Source organism: Orcinus orca, chromosome 16 (assembly GCF_937001465.1).
Source record: "Orcinus orca chromosome 16, mOrcOrc1.1, whole genome shotgun sequence".
In the NCBI taxonomy this organism is placed as follows: domain Eukaryota; kingdom Metazoa; phylum Chordata; class Mammalia; order Artiodactyla; family Delphinidae; genus Orcinus; species Orcinus orca.
The window spans coordinates 62,870,981-62,884,282 of record NC_064574.1 but is presented as its reverse complement, the minus strand read 5'-3'; positions in this window follow the sequence as shown (position 1 = coordinate 62,884,282).

The following is a 13,302-nucleotide window of genomic DNA, read 5'->3' as shown; positions in this document are numbered from 1 at the left end:
GGGGTAGAGCATGACTATAAGAGGAATTTCCTGGAATGGAAACTGTTCTGTATCCTGATCGTGGTGATGGTTATAGGTATACATACTTGTGTTAGAGTTCATAGAACTAAATACCAAAAAATCACTTTTACTATATGATAGCTTAAAAAACAAACTCAGCTTAAAAATATAGAACTAGCAACTTTGAGGGCTGGGATCAAAATCTTGGTCTCTTGAACCTTATAAAACTACTCCCTAAGACAACTATAACTTAGTTGACAAAGCAGGTCAAGATGGCAGGGACACATATATTTCTTTCCCAAGAGCTTAGCACAGTGTCCAGTACATAGTAGGTGCTCAAGAAATATTTGTTGAATGAAAACATTGGTAATCTGCATACAGGAAACACCATGAAAGAACACGAGTGAGATGCTATATACATAAGTGGGGGTAGCTTGAAGTCGAGGCCTTCAACGGTCTAGTTTTTTACTTGCTCAGTGCCCCTGCCAGGTGGGGGCTCAGCTAATCATCTGTAATAATAAAGCAGTGCTAACGGAAGCTGTCATTTTCCTGTCCTTCAGCTGCGAGCCTTTCAGTTCACCCGTAAGGGTTTTCACTCTGCCCCTTGAGCTCCAGGCTCATTTATGACCTGCAGGCTCAGCAGCCCAATTTCAGTGTCTTCTAGTCACCTCAAATTTAACAAGGCCAAAACAGAACTGTTGAGTTCCTATCCCCTAGATAAAACCCCAAGCAAAAACAAATTGTCTCTTTGCCATTTCAGTAAATGGCACCACCAGGCACCCAGCTGCTCCAGCCAAAAACTGAAATGTCACTCTTGATTCCTTCCACTCCCTCCAATCCATCATCTTCTCTCCATCCTCTCTTCACCCCTCTTATCCTGGTCATCATCTCTCACCTGAAAAGCTGCTAGAGTCTTCTCACTGACCTCCCAGCTTCCACGCTTGTCCTGCTACAGGTCATTCTCTGCAGAATGAACTGGACTTTAAAATTAAAATTACACCATGTCGTTAAAACCTACAGGGCTCCCTTTCATGCTTAGGATACTGCCCATTGCCAGCCCTCTAGGATTTGACCTTGCCCTTCTCTCTAATCTCATCTCTTTGCACTGTGCCTCTTACTCGTACTTCAGCCACTTTTGCCTTTTTATTGTGTATCAAATATGCCAACCTCATTCTTTAGGGCCCCTGATTTTACCTTGGCCTATATCACCCTTCCCCTGGATTGTGTCTGGCTGCTTCTTTTCCTTCAGGTCTCAGATTTGAACTCTTCAGATAAGACTTCTTTAACCACCCAACCCAAAAGAGCCTGATATTTTTATTCATAAAAATAAGTTGTCTGTTGTTCTCCTCTGGAATATAAGCCCCATAAGTGTAGGGATCTTTTCTTACTCTCTGCTATAGCTGCATGCCAAGAACAGTGCACATAGTAAGTATGCAGCATGGGTTTGATGGGTGAATTAATTGGAAAGGAAATGCATGCAAAGAAAAAATAATTGGGATTTCCTTAGAGAAACTCTCAAAGACTGCATAAGCTGACTGACATATTCCAGAGGACACATTTAAAGGAACAATCCCTAAGGTACAGAAGATTTCAGTGAAAAACTACAGCCCAGGGGCAAGAATGTCCTTCTCTCTGTGTGTTGAAATTTCAACACTCAACACTTAGGAGCTTCTTTCCTCAGCCAGGAGAGTACTTTATCAGAGGGTGAAGAGCACGGCAGGTAGGTAGGTATTCAGGGAGTGAATTAGTATGTTTATTGGGCCACATCTCCAGAGACAGGCCACTTGTCTCATCAAAGTTACAGCTGTCTCCAAAGCATTTTCCTCTCCAACTGGCAATTTGCATGGGCAAACTTATATCGTACGATGTTGATTTATGGTGACAATTAAGAACATATTACCAAAATCTATTTCACCATTAACATCCCTGGGGACAGGATAAATTTTAAATCTTCTGGCTGCTTCCTCCCTAAAGGCTTGGATCTTGGCTAAGGATTTAGAGATTATAAATTTAACAAAGGATGAAAACTACAAGAGGAGAGTCTTGAACAGCAAATAATGAGTTTAACCAGCATTTCAAGTTCTCAGCAAGATTTATAATGCCTCCCTGCCAGAGGCCAAGGAATCTTTTATTTTGAAGTTTATAAGCCTCTATGGCTGACTGTTTTAGCTCCAGTATGTGAGAGTCTGGCCCTTGATGAGATTCTTTATGGAAGCCAGTGGTCATTGCTTCAGCGACACTTTCGTTCTGAGGACCTTTTTGGAGAAGAGTATAATGAGCAGGAGGCATTAACTATCATTTCCAAAGGCCAAAAGAAGCACTGTGCTATGGCCTGAACAAGTTGCTTGATGTACAGATCATTGACTACACACTTATCTGACCAGAAAGCCTAATGGCTAGACCTCCAACACTCTGGCTTGGAAGAACCCTAGGGCTAATTCGTTCTCTGATTACAGAAGTTAGATTCTCTGGTGGGACTACAAATCACCTTTGGGATCATCAATCACAAAAAAGGGACACTGGCAAAAGCCAATCACTGTCTACTTATGGTTGAACTCAAAGAGTTTGAAAGTCAATTACACCTAGGTTAAACTTTCTCAAAGTGCAGTCCAGAGACCACTTCCATCAGAATCACCTGGGGTGCTCTTAAAGGAAGAAAAAGCCACCACACCAGAGCTGCAGAACCAGAATCCCTGGGGTTGAGATCTAGGAATCTTCACTCTTCACATGTTCTACAGATTACTGTTAGACACACTAAAGTTTGAGAAACTCTGATGAAGTTTTGTTGGGATGGATGAGAGCTGAACTGGGAGAATAAGTCTCTTACTCTCAGTTGCCAGTAGTAAGACTTCTCTCTGCCCTTGGTCACTTTCCTCTGAATATGCAACCATCATCAGGGCCTCACGGAGAGAAAAAGAGGTGAGATTCCTGAGGAATATTCATCACTTCTGAGACATTTATGCTTCATTGGACCACCCACTAGCATGACAATCCTGCTCAGTTTCATGTATCTACAATATCCTTGTCGCTCCACTAGGTGCTAGAATATTTCTAAAGACTAAAATAACTTGAGAGCTCAAGTAATGAATATCCAATAGAAGAATTTCAGGTACTATGAAGGCTGGTGGAAAACATTTTAACTCTGATTATTCATAGGCAATACTACCTTATCGTCTTCTTCACTGGCTCCCAGGAGAGAGTCATATGAATGCTGGCTCCCAGGACAATATATTGTAGATGAGAACCTGGCCCCACATATAAGTCCAAATTTCCAACGTTGTCTTGTCATGAAGCTTTCAAAGCAGGGCATTTTACCAAAGGAAGAATCATCCTCCAAATGCAATATGTATTATACACACACACACACACACACACACACACACAAATAAGCCTGGGAAAGGTATTGTTCTGTCTGGCAGGGACTGGCAGAAGATGGTAGTTCAGTGGGTACAAAGGTCATTTGTACCAGAATCTTAACTAAAATAATCTGGTCACCAGAATCTTAAATAATCAAAAAGTATCCAGAAACACCAGATAGCCATCTAAAATAGCACAACTATTTCTCCTACAGAATAAAATTTCATAACATGAATTGGATATTCTATGGCATAGTAATTATGAAAACTGACATTGATCAGAAGCTTCCTTTGTGCATGAGAATAATTCTCACCACTGTGTTAAGAGCTAGGTAATTGTCTCCATTTTGAGAAAACAAAAAAATGTAACTGATATTCAAGACTATACACCAGATGGGACTTCCTTGATGGCGCAGTGGCTAAGAATCTGCCTGCCGATGCAGGGGACATGGGTTCGAGCCCTGGTCCGGGAAGATCCCACATGCCGCAGAGCAACTAAGCCCGTGCGCCACAACTACTGAGCCTGCGCTCTAGAGTCCGTGAGCCACAACTACTGAAGCCCACGTGCCACAACTACTGAAGCCCGCGCGCCTAGAGCCTGTGCTCCGTGACAAGAGAAGCCACCGCAACGAGAAGCCCGCGTATTGCAATGAAGAGTAGCCCCCACTCGCCGCAACTAGAGAAAAGCCCACGTGCAGCAACAAAGACCCAAAGCAGCCCAAAAAAATTAATTAATTTTAAAAAAAGGATTATACAGCAGAGAAATAAGCTGGGATTGGAATCCATACAGCCTGACTCCAGAGGCAACTTCTTCTGTAAAGTACTAGATAGCAAACACTGTAAGCTGTCCAGGCCATGTAGTTTTTGTTAACGACCACTCAACGGCCACTGTGGTGTAAAAGCAGCCACTAGACAGCAGGTAAACAAACTGGCAGGGCCGTGTGCCAATAAAACTTTATTTATTGGACACTGAAATTTGAACTTCCTACAATTTTCAAACACTGTAAAATATTATTTTTTGGTTTTTCCAACTATTTACAAATGTAAAAACTATTGTTATCACATGGTTGTTACAAAAATGGGTGACAGACTGGATTTGGCCAGTGGGCTAAAGCTTGCAGATCCCCGATCTATACCACTTTCTAGTATGTTACTGCCCTGGGTTCTTGGACTCTTTAATTAACAGAAATTGATTACAGGCCAGACAAGAAATTCAGGCAAGACTTTACTGGGACTCATGCTACAGCACGAGGGAGAAAAACAAGGAACAGGTTCCATTGCTGGCCCTCTTGCTCTCTGAGGGGGTGAGCTGGTTTCTTAAATGGGGTGAGGGTGGGGACCAAGCGGTGGGTGGGGCCGGAGGGATGGTGTTAGGTGGTCTGCCCAGGTCCCAAGTCCCAGCCCGTCCATAGTCATATCTTAGGCATGTTGCTTAATGTCTCAGCTTTCTTACCCTTAATCACTAGGCTGTGACACCCTTATTAGCCATGTCCATCAGTCAGTTATTTGCTCATTCACATGTTCATATTTTCATTTAACAAATATTTATAGAACCATGCACTGGGCTAGATGCTGAAGATGCCAAATTCAGTCCCTGCCCTCACTAGCTTATATTTCAGTGGCAGTAACAAATAAATAAGCAAGTGTTCTACATGAGACAGTATGATAGCAAAGTACCGAGTGCTATGGGACAACTAACTAGGATAAGGAGCTCAGAATGTCTCAGAAGCATCATGGGAAAACTAGAGAGACTATTTGGACTAAGATAGTTCCATATAAGGAAGGGGCCTCAACTCTTATGTTTTACTTGTCCTACTTTGGTTTGGCCCTCTTGGGAGACTGATTATCTGAATCATAGAACCTAGTCGATCACTCTAATTCCTTGACAAAAGATGTACTGTTTTTTTTTATTACTGTGCAACAAATTACCATACATTTAGCAGCTTAAAACAGCATACATTTATTATCTCACAGTGTCCATGGGTCAGGAGTCTCGACATGACTTAGCTGGCCCTTTTGCTCAGTGTCTCACTAGGCTACAGTCTCACCTAGAGGTTTGACTGGAGGAGGATCAGCTCCCAAGCTCATTCATATTGCTGGTAGAATTCACTTCCTTGTGGCTGTAGAACTCTTGGTGGCCTGCTTCTTTAAAGCTAACAGGAAAGTGAGAATGACTCTTCTCAGAGTCACATAAGTATAAATATAACTCTCTACCCATCAATATCTATATAGCTAGATACAGATATAGATATATAAAATAACATAATGAAGGGAGTGGCATGCCATCACCCTTGCCACAGAACATAGCTTAATCAAGGAAGTAATACCTCATCCATGACCTTAGCCATATTCTATTGACTAGAAGCAAGTCACAGGTCCTTCTATACTAATGCGGAAAGGACTGGCCAGGGCATTATACCTAGGGGCAGAGATCATGAGGGTCATCTTAGGATTCTGCTGCCACAAAAGATTTCATCTGAAATACAGGATGTATAGTGGTACCTGGGTCGTGGGGTTGTCTATATACTTGAAGAGCTTAGAACATTGCCTGGCACAAAGAAATGACTTCATTATCATTATCATCATCATTTGCCACTATCATTATTAAGAAGGTTCAGCCATATTTCATGCAGCTCAAACTGTCATTCAGTCTCTTCAAGGTGGTTGGGATATTGCTACACAGAGAGCAACTTCTCTCCTGTGTCTCCAGGGACTTCCATGCATCACACTGAGTCCACATCCCCTCTGATATCTTGGAATCTTTGAGCTGGACCTGATGGCTCTGTGCCACCTCATTTTCTAGGCGGAAATGTTTCTGTCAGAGACGGGTCATGTCAACTTTTGCCCATAACCTCTGAGCTCCCAAATTCCAAATGCTAGTTTGCTGTGATTCAACAAATTTATCTCAATATTTTACTGCATACCGACAGCATGCCAAGGCTTATGCTTCTCCCTCTCAGTAGGCTTGCTCCATCCCAGATCCCCAGAATTCTCTCTTGTTTTGCCTGTTTTAATTTGGGCTTGGCATCACATTAATCCCATTTTATTTGAGATTGAGTCCATTTCTTAAAAACAATATCTACAGCTTTGAAGTGTTGGAGAAATAGTGCACCTCACTGACCCTCTCTGTATTGCATAGGAGCGAATGTAACTAAGCTTCTCCCTCTCTCTTTATTTTCCACTACCTTTTCCAGCCATTAAGACTCAAAATTGCTCCCTGCTTCCTCCATCTTAGAACCAATTCTACAAAGAAACACACAAACAAACAAAAACCTCTGGTACTTTAGTTGACTTTCTTTCTTTCTTTCTTTCTCTCTCTCTCTCTCTCTCTCTTTCTTTCTTTTCTTTCTTTCTTTCTTTCTTTCTTTTGTTTTTTATTTTTGGTCTCTGATTTCCTAGAAATCCTTTCTGAAAGATTTCACTCATACTAAAATTTCAAGTGATTGTTACTATATCATTAATAATAATAATATTAATGATGGTATTAATAACTAATATTGCTAGAGCTTTAACTACATTCCAGAATCTGTTCTATGATCTTTGTAAATATTAACCCATTTAACCCACATTTTAGAAATCAGGAAACTAAAGCACAGAGAACTTAAGTAACTTGCCGAAGGTCACACAGCTCGTAACTGGCATGCCCAAGCTGTCTAATTCCAAAGCCTACACTTTTTTTTTTTTTAACATTTTCACTGGAGTATAATTGCTTTACAATGGTGTGTTACTTTCTGCTTTAGAACAAAGTGAATCAGCTATACATATACATATATTCCCCGTATCTCCTCCCTCTTGTGTCTGCCTTCCACTCTCCCTATCGCACCCCTCTAGGTGGTCACAAAGCACCGAGCTGATCTCCCTGTGCTCTGCGGCAAAGCCTACACTTTTAACCATTATGCTAGTCTGCCTCTCTGCACAGACTATGAGAAAAAAAAAATTGTGGAAATGGAATTCCATTTCTAGAAATAAACTTTGGATCCAAACAACAGGGTGCAGAGTGAGGTAATAGGAAAATAAGGGGAGAAAGAGGGAAAAATTCAACTCTGCAATCCTGTGAAATGAAAGTAAGGGTCAGTGAGGTGGGCTCTTTCCCTAACACCCCACAGCCCTAGATATTGCTTTAAAAAAAATCAGCCCATCTGAAATAGAATAGAGGAAAAGGCAATACTGAATTCAAATTAAAACAGGCACCATGGGAGAAGGCAAATATACAGGGGAAAATGATGTGGGTATGGATTCCAGCAGAATTGGTTTGAATCTTGGCTTGAGACTTAATATCCAGTTGAGGGCTTCCCTGCTGGCACGGTGGTTAAGAATCCGCCTGCCAATGAAGGGGACATGGGTTCAAGCCCTGGTCCAGGAAGATCCCACATGCCGCGGAGCAACTAAGCCCATGCGCCACAACTACTGAGCCTGCACTCTAGAGCCCGCGTGCCGCAACTACTGAGCCTGCGCACCTAGAGCCCGTGCTCTGCAACAAGAGAAGCCACCGCAATGAGAAGCCCGCGCACCGCAACAAAGAGTAGCCCCTGCCCGCCGCAACTAGAGAAAGCCCGCGCGCAGCAACAAAGACCCAACGCAGCCAAAAAAAAAAAAAAAATCCAGTTGAATGCTGGGGAACAAGAAGGTCAGCCCCAATCTTGTTTGATGAAATGAATGTTTATTCCTTAAAGCAAGCTAGTAATCACAGGTGGACTCTTATCCATTCCTTAAAACATTCATTCCTACATAGTCTAGAAAGTGATATTTTATTTCTATTACTTTATACTATTCAAGACAACAAAATCAGGATAGATGAGAGATAACTAATATTTGACCATTAAATGTCATGACATTAGTACTCAACATCAGACATATCACTCTATTTCTTTTTAAAAGAATTAAGGCTTTTCATCTTTTAATTTGTGATATCTGATGGGAACATCCATTCCATTTCTTCGGTAAATAGTTATTTACGTTTATGAGGATAATAATTTGCTAAGCGCCGACATTATGGCAGCTCTGTGCTAAGCCCCACATGTAGGATGAGTTATCAAAACCAGACACAGCCTTTACCTGCCAGTGCTTACTCTGCTGAGTACTGAACCACATGAGACTGCCAATAATCAACCACGGTTTACTGACAAGGGTGGCAATTTCATACGGTTCAACCTAATAATAGGGATATGTACTAAATGATTACACAAACAGAAATACAATTATGATCTAAGAAGCCCTCAAGAAATATACAGGGTTCTATGTAAAAATAAAACAGGGAAAACTGATTAAATCCTGGTTTCAGGATGGTGTTGGGGAGATGCTTCTTCGCCAGCCCTATGTTGCTTCTCAGGTGGAGAGAATTCCGTTAATGAAACAGTCCTGCCCTCCATCCCCCTCCTCCACTGGTGAGTTAGGAAGAGAATTTTTGCTGAGCCTGTTGTTGCCTTCTCCTTCCTCTTAGGAGGCAGCCACGGCAGAAACATCTGCTTGGCTTGCTCTTCCATGCTTAAGTTTTTCTTTTTGGCAAAATATACATAATATAAAATTTACCATTCTGACCATTTTAAGTGTACAATTCAGTGGCATTAAGTACCTTCACATTCTCGTGCGACCATCATCATCATCTGTCTCCAGAAATTTTTTCATCTTCCCAAACTGAAACTCTGTCCCCATTAAATAACTTCCCATTCTCCCCTCTCCCCCAGACCCTGGCAACCAACATCCCACTTCCTGTCTTTATGAGTTTGACTTCTTTAGATGCCTCATATAAGTGGAATCATACAGTATCTGTCTTTTTGTGACTAGCTTATTTTACTTAGCATAATGTCCTCAAGGTTCATCCATGTTGTAGGTGTCAGAATTTCCTTCCTTTTTATGGCTGAAAAACATGCCATTGTATATATATATATATATATATATATATATGTATGTATACACACACACACACACACACACACACACACCACATTTTTGTTATCCATTCAGCCATCGATGGACACTTGGGCTGCTTTCGCCTTTCAGCTATGGTAGATAATGCTGCTCTGAATGTGGGTATGCAAATATCTGTTTGCGTTCCTGCTTCCAATTTTTAGGGGGTATATACGCAGAAGTGGAATTGCTGGACCATGTGGCAATTCCATTTTCAATTTTTTGAGGAACTATCAAGGTGTTTTCCACAGTAGCTGTACCATTTTACATGACCACCAGTAAAACACAAGTGTTCCAATTTCCCCACAAATTCACCAACACTTAATTTCTCTTTTTGATAACAGCCATCCTAATGGGAATGAAGTGTTATCTCATTGCGGTTTTGATTTGCATTTCCCTATTAGTGATGCTGAGCATCTTTTCATACGCTTATTGACCAGCCGTATATCTTCTTTGGAGAAATGTCTATTCAAGTCCTTTGCCCATTTTTTAATCAGGTTATCTGTTTGTTGTTGAGTTGTAGGAATTCTCTATATATTCTGGATATTAACTCCTTATCAGATATATGATTTGCAAATAATTTTTCCATTCCATGGGTTGCCCTTCACTCTGTTGCTAGTGTCCTTTGATGCACAAAAGTTTTTGATTTTGATGTAGTCCAACTTATCTATGTTTTCTGTGTTGCTTGTGCTTTTGATGTTATGCTTTAAGTTTTACAGAGGCAGGCTTACCACTGCGGATCCTGTGTGGTCCAGTGCTGCCTGTGAGCTTAGTTAATTCCGGGTTTAGTATTAAGAATCTCACTCAACCACAGAAATAAGCCATATTTTCCAACATTAGCTTGCCCAGTTTAACAAAGGTGATATTTTGATCTTCATCAGAATTAATCTTTGCCCTTTTCTTAATTTGTTTGTTTAATTTATGCCCTTCTCACAATACCAAAATGATGCTTGGGAGAACATGATTGGAGGATGATATCTGAAGGTTGCAGATAAGTCAACTAATGAGGAGAGAGAAGAAGGGTAAATCACTCAAGGCAAAGGGAAGAGAATATGTAAATGCCCTGTAGTAGGAGAAATATAATGTCATTCAGCAAATGGAAAAAAAAGCATAAGAGGGGCTGGAAAAAGTAAAGAGAAGAAAGTAGAGAGAATGGAGTGAAATGAAGCTCCGGCCAGGAGCACAGCCAGAGCCCCATATCATTAGGATCGTGTAGGATGTTGTGTCTACCCTTGACCAGAAAGTGTTAAGCCTGTTTTCCGGGATTCCTAAAGGCTTTTGTTCATTGCCTACTCTCACTCCTAGGTATGAATAATGGAGTCATCAGATTTCCCCCTGAAGTTGAGGATTCCTATTGAATAATATAGATAAGCATGTCACTTTGCTGCCACCAAAGGTTGAGGTCAGAAATGTTTTAACTGGATAAGAAAACTCCCTTAAGTCAAAAATGGGGGAGGGGAAATCACAGAAAAGAGCCAACACAAATAAAACTAACGAAGTGCTTGCTTGGAGTGGGAAGAGAGAAGGCATCAAAATCCTTGTCTCTCCAAAATTGTTCAAAAAAATAGAAAATGAACTCCCCAAGATGCATCTTGGGGAAATATAAACACTTTCCCCATGTCCTTGGAAAGGGGTGAGAGAGAAGGAAGACATTAATAACAACACTTCCCTCTGAGTGCCTCAATCAATCCACAGTACCAGGACTACACAGAGCTGCATCATTGCATTTAATGCTCATCACTTCCCTAGAAGGGTGGGTACCACCATTACCCCTATTTTGCATATGAGAACGCCAAGGCATTAAAGACGTGAAATGAATTCCCAACAGTCACCACACTAGGGTGTAGTAGAAAGATTAAAAACCAAGTTTGTCTGATGCCAGAATTCATGTTTCTAATCATTCTGACAATAGCCTCATTTGCATAAATTCTATTCCAGAGAATAGACTAGGCAGCTTTGGCCGGTTTAGGAAAAAGACTCTTCCCTAAATATGAGATTTTCATCTTGGTTTGTCCTTTTATCCAGCTACCTCCAGACCCTTATGACAGACCTCCAGAGTAAGCACCAAGTCCTGCTGGGTGACTGGAATACAGAGGGAGAAAGGGAAGATGGACTGACGGCAAAGAAAGTGAATCTCGAGAGAGAAGGCAAGGGATGGAAGGAAGGAGAAGAAGAGCTGTCCCCATCCCCAGGGAGTGTCTGTTTTAATTAAAGCTAATTAGCCTGAATTCCCTTTTTCATCCAGACATTAGCTTCTCCCACCCAAAAATCCAAAAGCAGAGTTAAAGAGCGAGATTTAAAAATAAGACTAGTCCTGGGCTTCCCTGGTGGCGCAGTGGTTGAGAGTCCGCCTGCCGACGCAGGGGACGCGGGTTCGTGCCCCGGTCCGGGAAGATTCCACATGCCGCGGAGCGGCTGGGCCTGTGAGCCATGGCCGCTGAGCCTGCGCGTCCGGGGCCTGTGCTCCGCGACGGGAGAGGCCACAGCAGTGAGAGGCCCGCGTACCGCAAAAAAATAAAAAATAAAAAAAATAAGACTAGTCCGGTCTCATTCACTCATTCTTTCACATGACTTTATGGAGCAGCTGCTCTTCGCCAGGCACTTTCTAGGCATTTGGGGTAGATCAATGGGTCAGACAAAGATCTATTCCCACGTAAAGTCCTACTGAAAGGAAACAGACAATAACAAATAAACAAAATAAAAGTGGGCACAGAGCATCTGAAATTAATCTTTCTTGTCCCTCTACAATTCCAAATCTGGTCATTGGAATAGGTAGCCTGCTCTATGACAAACTCAATTTTAGATGTTTATCTCATTTACGTCACTGATGTCACTTTTCTGACATGGACACTGTTATAATCCCCATCTTATAGATGGGTAAGCAGAAGCTTAAAAAGGCATCTGCCTAACAGCCCACAACTAGTCAGTGGCAGATCCTGGATTTGAACCCACATAGCCTGATTCCAGAATCTGTGCTGTAAACGCTACATAGACCACCTCGTGGTATTAGGTTCCAAGTTATCAACAACAGAACTGGACTCTAAGTTAAATAGGAGAGGGATTATCAGAAGTACCCAGCTGCTCATATAGACAAAGAGGAAACAGAACATTAGACTTTGAAAGTGGGAAAGAATCAAGGGAAAGTAGATGACCAAAATTACAGCTAACATCTCACCCTGGGAAAAGTCCAGTGAGAGTGTCTCTACATCCCCCATGGCCCATGTCTTTGTGTCAGTAGCTCTAGATTCAAGGTCCTAGGAAGGAGCTTGTTATTGGCTGAACTTAGGTTTAGGGCTCACACTGTATCCTTCAGGGATCATGGAAAGCAAAGAACTGGCTTTTTAGCTTCTATAGCAGAAGCAGGGGCCAGGCATGTCTCCAAGACAGTCAGCAGCCAATTCCCTAAACACAGAAAGGAGGACGTACGGCCTTCACAATTTTCTGCTGTATTGGTATATCGGCCGCCCTTTTATTTGCTTAATATTTCTCTTCAAATAGACTCTACATTTTAATTTAATTTATTTTAAAAGGAAAATTTATATTATTGCTGAGAACAAAAGTTCAATGTGCCAGCTATACTTTGTCTCCTAATAGTCATTAAAATAAACATAAAACTCTGAAAGTTTTTGAAGTTCACCCAGGAACCAAACAAGAGCATCCAGGAGACGCTGCTCTAATATAAGTAACCACCTTTTCGTTTCCCGTGGGGTTGGCTGAACAAATGATGATGTCCAGAGAGACTAGAGGAGGCTCGACACTTGTCACTAGAATTCAGAGTCAGGGACCTCTGGGAAATCTACCTGTGCAGTCTCTCTTCTTCCTTGTTTGGCCGTCAATAGAGCCCAAGAGCTTCTCTGTTTCTTGGTAATACAGGCACAGCCCTCCTTGGGCTGTGGATACAAATGCCCTTCTCTGTATTTCCCAAAATGCTCTGTAGGCTTAACGTTTATTTCCTTTTAAGAAGCAGAATTCAAAGCCTCTTACACGCTCTCTAGTTCCTTTACCCCAGACTAACAGACTGACAGACTTACCAAATAAA